The sequence below is a fragment of the Diabrotica undecimpunctata genome, chromosome 8 (assembly GCF_040954645.1).
Source record: "Diabrotica undecimpunctata isolate CICGRU chromosome 8, icDiaUnde3, whole genome shotgun sequence".
Lineage (NCBI taxonomy): Eukaryota > Metazoa > Arthropoda > Insecta > Coleoptera > Chrysomelidae > Diabrotica > Diabrotica undecimpunctata.
Genome location: NC_092810.1, coordinates 103,493,309 through 103,504,161, shown reverse-complemented (window position 1 = coordinate 103,504,161; position 10,853 = coordinate 103,493,309).

Below are 10,853 nucleotides of genomic sequence, written 5' to 3'. Positions count from 1 at the left end.
AAGAAAGAGGCCGTAAACGAATAGCAACGGAGGGAGATGATCGATATCTTGTATCGAAATCCCTGGGAAATCGACATTTGACTAGTGCTAATCTCAAAGAAGAGCTTAGAGAGGTCCAAGGTGTGGTTACGAGCATTTTGACAGTCAGAACGAGACTGAATGCAGCCAACCTGACACCAAAAAGGCAGCTACTGGTCCCAAGATAACTGCAACCCAGAAATAAAGGCGATTAGTATTTGCTCAGGAACATCTAGATTAAGACGACTAATAATGAAGTTAGGTATTATTCTCCGACGAAAGTAGCATCTACCTAAGCGGCAACTACAAGAGGCGTCGAGTCTATAGAAGCCCAGAAGAGCAAGTTGCATAATATTGTATACGAGAAACTGTCATATGGAGGCAGTTCTTGTATGTTTTGGGCAGAAATTTCTAGGGATGGGAAAACTGAGTTGGTTTTCGTGCTTGGTGGAGGATGTGGAGGAGGTTTAACGGCGGATCGTTACATCTGAAGGAAGACATTTTGGAGGAACGTGTGGCTCTATAAGCAGAATTTATTGGTGATATCTTTATTTTAACGCACGATAATGCACGATGCAATACCGCACGAGTCACCACCACCTATCTAACTGAGATCGGTATATTTACAATAAACTTGTCTGCGTTAAGCCCGGACTTATGCTTTAAGAATTTGTTAGAAAAGTAAGTCATCTGATTCATGCAAAATCCATTGGAAGGTGTAATTAGGAGTAGGGGTGGTCATATCAATTACTGAAAAATAAAGGAATTCCTTTTTGTAATTGATTATTTCTTTGTTCAAACCGCCTTTCTTGCCTTCGTTCCAATGATGAATATTTAGGAAACACTGTTCAATAATAAAGTTATTGTTTGCACGTAACATATTTCCATTTTTATACTTCTTACATTGAAACAGAAGGTGTAATCTCAAATTTCGCTTTTGAGTCGATTGTTTTGCACTCAAGTGTAAAATGCGGTTATCTGAGTAATTTAAAAAGACAAAGTTCTTGCTGCAGGTAACAGTGAAAATAAGGAATATCATAAATATTGGGGAGAATCTGTACTTTACAAAAACAAAAACAATGATAAAAAAGCAGAGATATTGAAAAACAAGAGCAATATAAAAAACCACAACGACCACATTTACATAAACCATGACCTAATAATGATAGAGCTAGACCTAAAAAGAAATACAGAAACAAATAAGCGAAGTGGCGAAAGAAGAAAGGGAAAAGATATAAATGGCAATAATACGATACAACATATAACAGTAGATGGTAGAAAATAAAGATGGGACCAACGCACTAATATAATAGTAAGTAACAAATGAAACATGGTAACGACATGGCGGAAGGAAAAGAAGATAGCAAGAAAGGAAACAACGAAACTAAAAATGGATTAAAATTATTGATGAAAATGATGTAATGGCATTAAAGAAATAATGGCTCCACACGAAACCAAGCAGTTGGAAAGTGAGATAGTGAAAATTGGAAAAAGTAATCTTTTTAAAAGTGGCGGGCCAAATAGGTACATGAGGATGGGTTTTATGGTGTCAGAGAGAATAAGCTAAATACGAACTGAGTTTCAAGCAATAGCAAAAAGACTATGCTACTGAATATTGCACGGGGAATATAGAAGAATCAGAATCAAGAGAATTAACAAAAATGCAAATCATCATGGATAACATCTGATGTTTTTGGAGTACATCGTTTGATAATCATGACTAAAAAGATCAATTTACTACTTTTATTGGGAAGAAGTTACAATTTGTCTTAAAATAAGTTTATTCTGACGTTGGGATTTACACTTCGGAAATAATTCTGAAAATATAAATATGTTAACAGTTATTATTAATAATGTTTTTTAATTTTTAAAATTAATTTAAAGTAAAATTGTGGCTAATTCCCGACAAAAATAGTAAGCTAAATTAAGATATCACAAGAAAATTGCTTCAGAATAAAAAGATCAATATAATACTATGTACATATTTTAAAGAATTGGTATTACAAGCCAAGTTATCGTGATCGGAGAAGTGAATGCTAAAAATAGAAAAACTCCAAAACAAGGATGATACGGAGAAGATATATTCCATATAATAATATACGGAGAAGACAATTTCATACTAGAAAATGTTTTATTGTAATATGTAAACAACATGAAATTCACACTATACCGCAAACATTACATCCATAAATGTACCTGGAGGAAAAAACATCATCATCATCATCATCACGTAGCGCTACAACCCTGGATGGGTCTTGGCTGACTGTACAACTTTTTTCCAATTTGTTCGGTCTTCCATCAACCTAGGGTCAAATGGAATGTTCATTTTCCGGAGATCTGCTTGGATGTTATCTCTCCATCGCATTCTGGGACGTCCGTGCCAGTGGGAATTCTGCCTGTGGGAATCTCCTCCCATACCAGTTTTACAAGTCTCTCGTTATGCAGTCTGTGCACGTGGCCTGCCCATCTTAGTAGCTGTGATTTAATTTCTTGGACAATATCGGTGTCATTGTAGAGTGCTTTTAATTCGATATTGGTTCTGATCTTATACGGGTTTGTGGTGATGTCATGGTGAGGTCCGAAAAATACTTTTTCTAAGTATTTTTCGTTCAAAGCGTCTGAGCTTTTCTTCGTTTGCTTTGGTCATGGTCCAGGTTTCGCATCCGTATGTTATTACAGGTCTGACGATGGATTTATAGATTTTGATCTTTGAACTTCTTGTAAAATTTTTTGATTTTATGAGCTTATCCAGTGCGAATAGAAGGAGGAAAAAACACAAAGTCTAAAATCCATTATTAATTATTTAATTACAACACGACAAAGCAAAGAATTTCAAAGAGGAACATTTATGATATCAGAGAAAACAGAGGACTGAAATATGGAACTGACTATTTTTGGTACGAACTTAGATTAAGATGCCACTTAAAGTATTCGAACAAAATAAATATAATTAAGGTCAACGACAAAAATTAGATAATAAATTTATTTAAAAATCTGAATCACATAAGAATCCGAATTACAAAAGAATTTGAAAAAGTCAATCAGTTTAGCAGCAAAAGAAGTTCTTTTAAAAGAGATACCGGTATAGATAGATCCGAATTAGTGATAGAAGAAGGCACAGTTCGAGTAAGACAAGTTCTGTCCGAACTCGGAATCCCGGAAACTGGAGTGCCACAAGAAGCGGTCCTGACACCCCTGCTGTACTTAATATTTATCCCAGACGATTCCAGAACACCAGAAACCCTATTAAGACTTTATGCCGACGACACCGCAATAACGACCAAGCACCGAAATGTAGACATAACAGTTAACAACCTGCAAACAGCGTTGGACGAAATCGAGGAATGGAGTATCAGATGAAAAATCGCCATAAACTGCGACAAAAGGCAAGCGGTGCTATTCAAAAAGAGATTTCAGCAGCCAGAGGAACAACTTACTGTACAGAAAAATCCCATCGAGTGGAAAAGGGAGGAAAAATACCTGGGAGTCTTCATGGATAAAGGACTTAAATTCAAAAAGAACGCAGACGCTACAGTGCCAAAAGCTAACATGGCTAAAGCATCCACTGGAGGACTCAAAGGTAGAAAAAGCAAACTAAGGACTAAAACTAAAATAAGATTAATAAACAGTATCATTCTACCGATACTTACATATGCATCTCTCGCATGGGGACAGACCTGTAACACCACAGAGGATACAAGCAGTTCACAACAGCTGCCTCAGAATAGCTGTCAATATCCCAAGATATGTAGCATAACGTTTTATATTCAGGGAACTATAACAAGTCCGGATTAAGGAAATAATAAAGAACAGGACAAAATTCACAGAACTGGAAAACCGCGCTAGTCCCATACTGCGAGAGATCATGAGATATGACGCTATCCACCGATGGAAATACAAAAGGCCCTAACAACAAATAGCGAAAAAAATACAGAAACAAAATAATAGTAAAGTCAAATAAATTAGAAAGTAGTGAGCGAAAATAAAATAAATACGGGAGAGAAAATCAAACAAGGAAATAAACAAACAAATTACCAGAGATAAAACAAAAACCCCCAAAAAAAAATTAACAGAGCTATAATTAGTCGACAAACACTGCAAATCGCCGCATTGTATGGGACCCAAAGGGTAAAAACCTTGTTGTTGGAGTTCTATTATCCAGGACTCCCAAATAAAGAGCATTTTTCTGATAGTTGTGCCCCTATCGCGCATCAGTGTGCTATAGAGGGAAAGGGATGATCTGGAGCATTGGAGCGGGGTGAAGTGACTTCAGTTTTACCCGAGTTAATACACCTCGCTCCAATGAATTGTTACACCCGGACGTAATTCCCAGAAGTGAACATGTCTCACAGGCTGCGTTTAATTAAATTGCTTGTTTGCTTGCTAGACAGAGACACTAGAAAACACTAGAAACAGAAATACATTTTCAAAAGACCAGTACAAAATTTAAACTACAAAGAATTAGTATTGAAGAGGTCAGAAGAATGCTCTAAAGAAACCAATTATTATTGGTGATATTTGTAAGAAATAACTTATGTATTACGGGCATTTAAACAAAATAGGTAAATATCGAATACAAAAATGGAAGGCAGGAGAGACAGATGAGAAAACTGACAACGATTGATAGTCGAGTCTATGAGTGAAAAGGTTGTAAGAGAGGCGGACTGGATTAACAAAGAACTCTTAAGTGTAAAGCCATAACCGAAAAATGATCAAATTCATTAATCAATGTGAATGCTTCGAGAATTAGCTAACGAAACTGGTGCACCTTGTGTCTGACTTCATAAAGACACCAAAAAGTTCCGACTAGAACGTAGAATTAGACAGGTGATAATATCTCTTTGAAATTGTTTACAGCTGTACTCGAATATATGTTCAAGCAAATGGTACAAGAGGATAATATGGGAATTAATATAAATGGAGATAATCTTAACAACCTAAAATTTGCCGATGACATCGTTATAATTTCTAATAAAGTTTATAAAGCTACAAAAATGCTGGAAACGCTCTATGAAGCATCTAAAATAATTAATCTTAAAATTAACACCAAAAAGACAGCCTTGTAGTCAGCGAAAAAATTTAGATTAAAAGCCATAGCATCGACCAAGTAATATCTTACAGATATCTAGGGCATGAGATTCGCTTAGGCCGAGATATTCAGATAACTAAAATACAAAGAAGAATCGGTCTCACTGGGCTACTTTGGTAGATTAATTAACATTTTCAAGTTTGCTATTCCAAATTGTTTAAAAAGAAAGGTTTTTTTTACCGGTTCTTACATATGCTTCAGAAACACCAACTCTGACAAAAGGAACAATAAAAAAAAAATAAGAGTTACACAATACGCTATGGAAAGATCAATGTTAGGTATTACCATTAGAGATGCAGTTAAAAAATAGCCATGGATAAATGGGCTTGGTCCGGACAAGTTGCCAGATTTACATATGGTAGATGGACCAGAAAGATTCTTGAATGGCGACCAAGATAAGAGGTGTATCGAAACAGAGGACGACCTCCGACTAGATGGACGGATGATATAAAGCGAATCACCACAAATTGGACGCAAGAAGCTTCAGATAGAAATCTCTAGAAAATTTCACGGAAGGCTTACGTTCAGCAGTGGGCAAATATAAGCTAGTTAATAATGATGTTATAAAAACTGTGGAGGTTAGGATATTAAAATCATACTAGTATGTCCTTAGTTTTAAGTTTTGTAATAGTTGTTACAAAATATATTACAATATAACTTAATTATATTAGAATTTGCATACCGCGGTTTAATCATCTAAGGAATCCAAGTAATATTATATTAGTAGTCTTAAAACCTTACACAAAATGATTAAATAATTAATAAAAAAAGGCAAGTTTTAGCTTTAAAATTAATTACAGTAAAACAAATATACAAAAAAAAAATCGATTAGAATATTAGAATAGAGTCATAGATGTACATATATTACCTAAAAACGAAAGTTTTTAATTAATTTATACTTCTGGTCCTTACCTATGGGTCAGAAGTATGAACTTATAAAGGCAAATGTTGCCAGCATAAAGAGAACATAAAGAATCATGAAAGGGCAATTGCTATATATAAAACTAAAGGATACAATAACAAATAAGAGCATAAAAAAGAAAACTAGATCAAGAGATATCGGACGAGAAATAGTAAAACTAAAATACAAATTTTAAAGTCTTTGGAAAATAGAAAGAGTTAAGCAAGATAACAAATACGATGAGCAGACGACCCAAAAAAACTCGTTGGTGATTTACTTTCGGGGCAAATTGATCACTGTCTCATTTTTTAAATTAAAAATGTTGTAATAACAAGTACTATTGCAAAAATAGTTCCACAGTTGCCGTAAGATAGACATAACAGTCACCATACCATAAACAACAATACCAGTCACGACAATCAAAAATTTACCATACGAATACAGCTGTAATATTTGTGGAAAGATCCACAAACATTTTTAAAATTTGTACAGACTATATCTTGAGTTTTCGAATTAAAAATAATACCAATAGCAAATTAGCTAGGCCCTACATTTATTTCAAAAGAAAATACTTTAAATTTATTAAGTGATCCTAGAAAAAATGTAGTACGTATTAAAAGCAAAAAGTGACATTCTCGTTCTTGACAAATATTTACTACCGAACAATAACGTATCGCTTTTAGCTCCAAATTCATAAATCATTATTAAATGCAATAAAGACCGATATTGCTTTTACAGAACGTTTTATAATACTTTTAATGGGAATATGAAAAATCTTTTCTACTTTTCCAATATACTTGTAGCATTTTTGAAATACATAAAATATTCTAAATAACCATACAACTTTTAATTTAATTAATATTTTAAATAGAGAACAATGTGTTGAATATACTTCTCCAAAAATTAAAGAAAACTTACGGTAAAAGTGAGCTAACAGTTAATGTTGCTATAACTAAATGTACGAGTAGGATCCCAAACAATATACCTAAAAACAATTATTATTACTTTGGCCTACAAATACTCAACAGTGGAAAGTATGACAACATAATATATTATGCCCTATTACTACTTCTAGAATAAGTCAATGGGACATGAAATTCAATCATTTAAAAGAAAAATATGAGAAATAAAATAAATATTTATAATTTTTAAAACCTCATCCTACACGGGTGCGAGGTTTCGCTATTCAGTCGCCGAACAGTAAATAAAATAATGGCAATAGAAATGGACTATTTTAGAACATCAGCATGAAAATTTAAAGTAGAAAAATTGGAGACCGGAGCACCCAAAAAGTTTTCAAATCAACTTGTTTTTCCTAAATAGTTCGTTTACGGTACAACCAAATCACTTTCTTAAATTTCTCATTTAGGACTCTTTTCTGCAGCCTGGATTCCTTTGTTTCAAGATTTCCCTGCATTATATTTTGTAGGAACGTGTACTTTTGTTTCTGCATTAGATGGCCTAGAAGATGGAAGAAGTATTTTCTTCTTCATGTGCCGAGCTCGATTATCGAGCGTTGGCTATCAAATTGTCTATAGTAATTTTGTTGACAGCAGCTCGGAAAAGAGACGCAGAGGATCTGTTAAACCAATCTCTCAGGTTTCTAAGCCATGACGTTCTTCTTCAACCTGGCCCTCTTCTTTCGTCAACCTTGCCTTTTATTACTAAATGGAGTATATTATATCTCTCTGGGTAGCGCATAACATGGCCAAAATATTCAAGTTTGCGATTTTTAACTGTTTTGACGACTTCCGTAACTTTTCCCATCCGATGCAAAACAACTTCGTTACGAACTCTATCCACCCAACTTATTCGTACTATTCTCCGATACAGCCATATTTCAAAGGCTTCCAGGTTCTTGAGAAGTGTATCCGTCAATGTCCAACCTTCGACACCATATAAAAGAGTAGAGAACACATAACATCTCACTAATCTAATTTTCAGACTTAAAGTAATATTGTTTCCACATATCAGTTTCTTCATTTTAAAGAATGCAGCTCTGGCCTTTTCTATCCGTATTCTAATTTCTTTGCTCATGTCCCAGTTCTCATTTAGAGTACAACCAAGGTAAGTGATACTGTTAGTTCTCTCCAGTTGTTCACCATAAGCTGTTACCACTTCCAGTTGTATTGGCGTTTTACTGACGACCATCACCTTTGTCTTTGCGGTGTTTAGCTCAAGGCCACATTCATCACACGTTGTGGTAATCCTATTAATTAGATGTTGAAGTTCTTTGTAATTGCTTGCAATTAACACTGTGTCACCCACATATCTCAAATTATTAATATTGACGCCATTCATTTTTATATCACATTGAACATTATTCACCGCTTTATTGAAAACTAACTCAGAATAGATGTTAAATAGTAGAGGGGACAAAATGCAGCCCTGCCTTATTCCTCTTTGTATTTGAAGCTCTTCAGAAGTGTCCCGGATAATCCTGATGTTTGCACATTGATGCCAGTAAAGATTTTTAATAATGCGTAGGTCTTTATCATCAATACCTACTGAAGAATGTCTATCATTTCAGTATGTTTTACTCGATGAAAGGTCTTCTCAAAGTCAATAAAATACATATAAACTGGATGTCCGACATCTCTGCATCTCTGTACCATAACCTGAATACTAAATAGTGCTTCTCTTGTTCCAAGGTTATTGCGGAATCCAAACTGTGTGTCACCAAGTTGTTGTTCTATTTTTGGTACGTCCTCGAGTGCAAAATTCGTAGAAATATCTTTGATAATATTAATGATGAGTCAAAACATGACTCATCAAGCTGATGGTTAGGTAGTCACAACATCTTTTTGCATTTGCTTTTTTTGGTATCGTCACAAAAGTCGACAGCCGCCAATCCGTTGGTATATAGCCAGTTTCACAAATTTTATTAAACAGATGGAGGAGAGATATTTTACCTGAACTTTCAAAGAGCTTTATTATTTCACTCGGTATTGCTTGTTTAATTTCGTCCATAGTTATGTCAGGTCCTGTAACTACTTCGTTAATTTCAAGCTCGAGCCTTTCATCACTAAACGGTTCCTCAATATACTCTTTCCATCTGTCTATTTTATGCAAATTAGTGATAATCAGTTTTCCGTCTCTATCAACGATGTTATTTGCCTGTTTTTTGTTCTGACCTGTCAGTTCTTTTATTTTTTTATACATATTAAATGAATCGTGTTTTAACTGTAATTTTCCCTGTTTTCCCAAGTATTTTAATGTTGTCATTTTTATGCCATTCAATGTAATACTTCTACATTTTTGACTCGGTAAACCTAACTTATTCTTAATACTCTTCGATATCACCACATCTTGAAACTCTCAATCCTTTTATATTGTTCTATTTGAAAGTTGTAACAATGGCACCGCCAGCGGTTGGCAATGGATTGTCGTCTTTCTATATGCTTGCACTCCTACTGGCAACAACCATAAAAAACCGTTTTATACCGACAACGAGTGAAGTTTCCGTACCACGTCTGCAATCGAGTATTGATCAATCACTTCCAATTATCGCCAATATTTATTTTTCGCAGGTATCAACGGCGGACCGCTGCTTCATCGATTTCCTGCTAGGATTTATTTTATTAAATTAAACTTGCGTTTTACTGAGTCCGTTTCTAATACAGCTACCCGTCATAAATAACCGCCCAAGCAAAAGTAAAATGCCGCTTCATCCAGCAACGATAGATACAATTCAGTAACTAGCACCACCTGTCCAAAGAGGAATTACAGCACGAAGCCAAAAAGGTTAGCTTAGATTCCATAGAAACCATCGAAGATTTGAAATCGAGGCTAAGAGACTTCCTAAGATCACGAAAAACTGACAGAACCGAATCCAAATAAAAACCGAATATAAACAGAATAGATAACGAACCCGAATTTAAACCGGATAAGAACCGAAACCGAATAGAAAGCAAACAAGAATATAATAGGAACCGCAACAGAAAAAATGCAATCATCCAATATAGAAAAAACCTTGGCATACTATCTCAATTGATTTACTGGGACCATTCCTAATATCTATAAATTGGAAAAATCTTAAACATTTTCTTGACAATTATCCATGACCGGTTTACGAAATGGGTTATCATCCAACCGACAAAGATCATAGCATTAAAATCTTTACACCATAAAAACATCTTTGCTACATTTTCCTCCCAAAGAGAAGTATGTATAACGATGGCACAGCTAGAGCTTACACTCCCACCAGCGACAACCTACTACTGCTCTATTTGCGCGCTGCAGATGGAATACTGTCAAAAGGTATAAAAGCCGTTTTATACCGACAACCAGCCGAGTTCAATCTGGAATACTAATTTGGTAAGAGTTCCTATCCAGGGTCTTTGAGTGTTGGTCAAAGACCACTCACCGTCCTTTTCGTTCCCAGTCTGCGATCAAGTATTGATTGATCGTTTGCGTTTCTTGTCTGTATCGAGTATTGAACGATCGGCCACTTTTAAAACCTAGACTGAGTATTGAATATTTTTCCAAGATTTTTGGATCTTAACCAAGTATCGTCCATTGCTTCACCCATCCAAATATTGCCAATATATTTTTTTCGCCTGATCAACATTGGACCGCCAGCGCTGCTGCGTCGATTTTATTTACTAGTATTTGTATTTTTATTTATTGTAGATGTTATATAGGAGTAATTTTTTTTTTTATTATTTATTTGAATATATCCAAAGTCTGGTGTCTAGTGAGGCTACCCGTTACGGAGTCCATGCTTTCACTCCATACAACAAGTTACTAAACAAACACGAATAATAAACTGGAAACAAACAGGAAGAAGGTAAAGATGACGACCAGGGAATTTTGCCAACAATGCATCGGTAAATCTATGAGTGA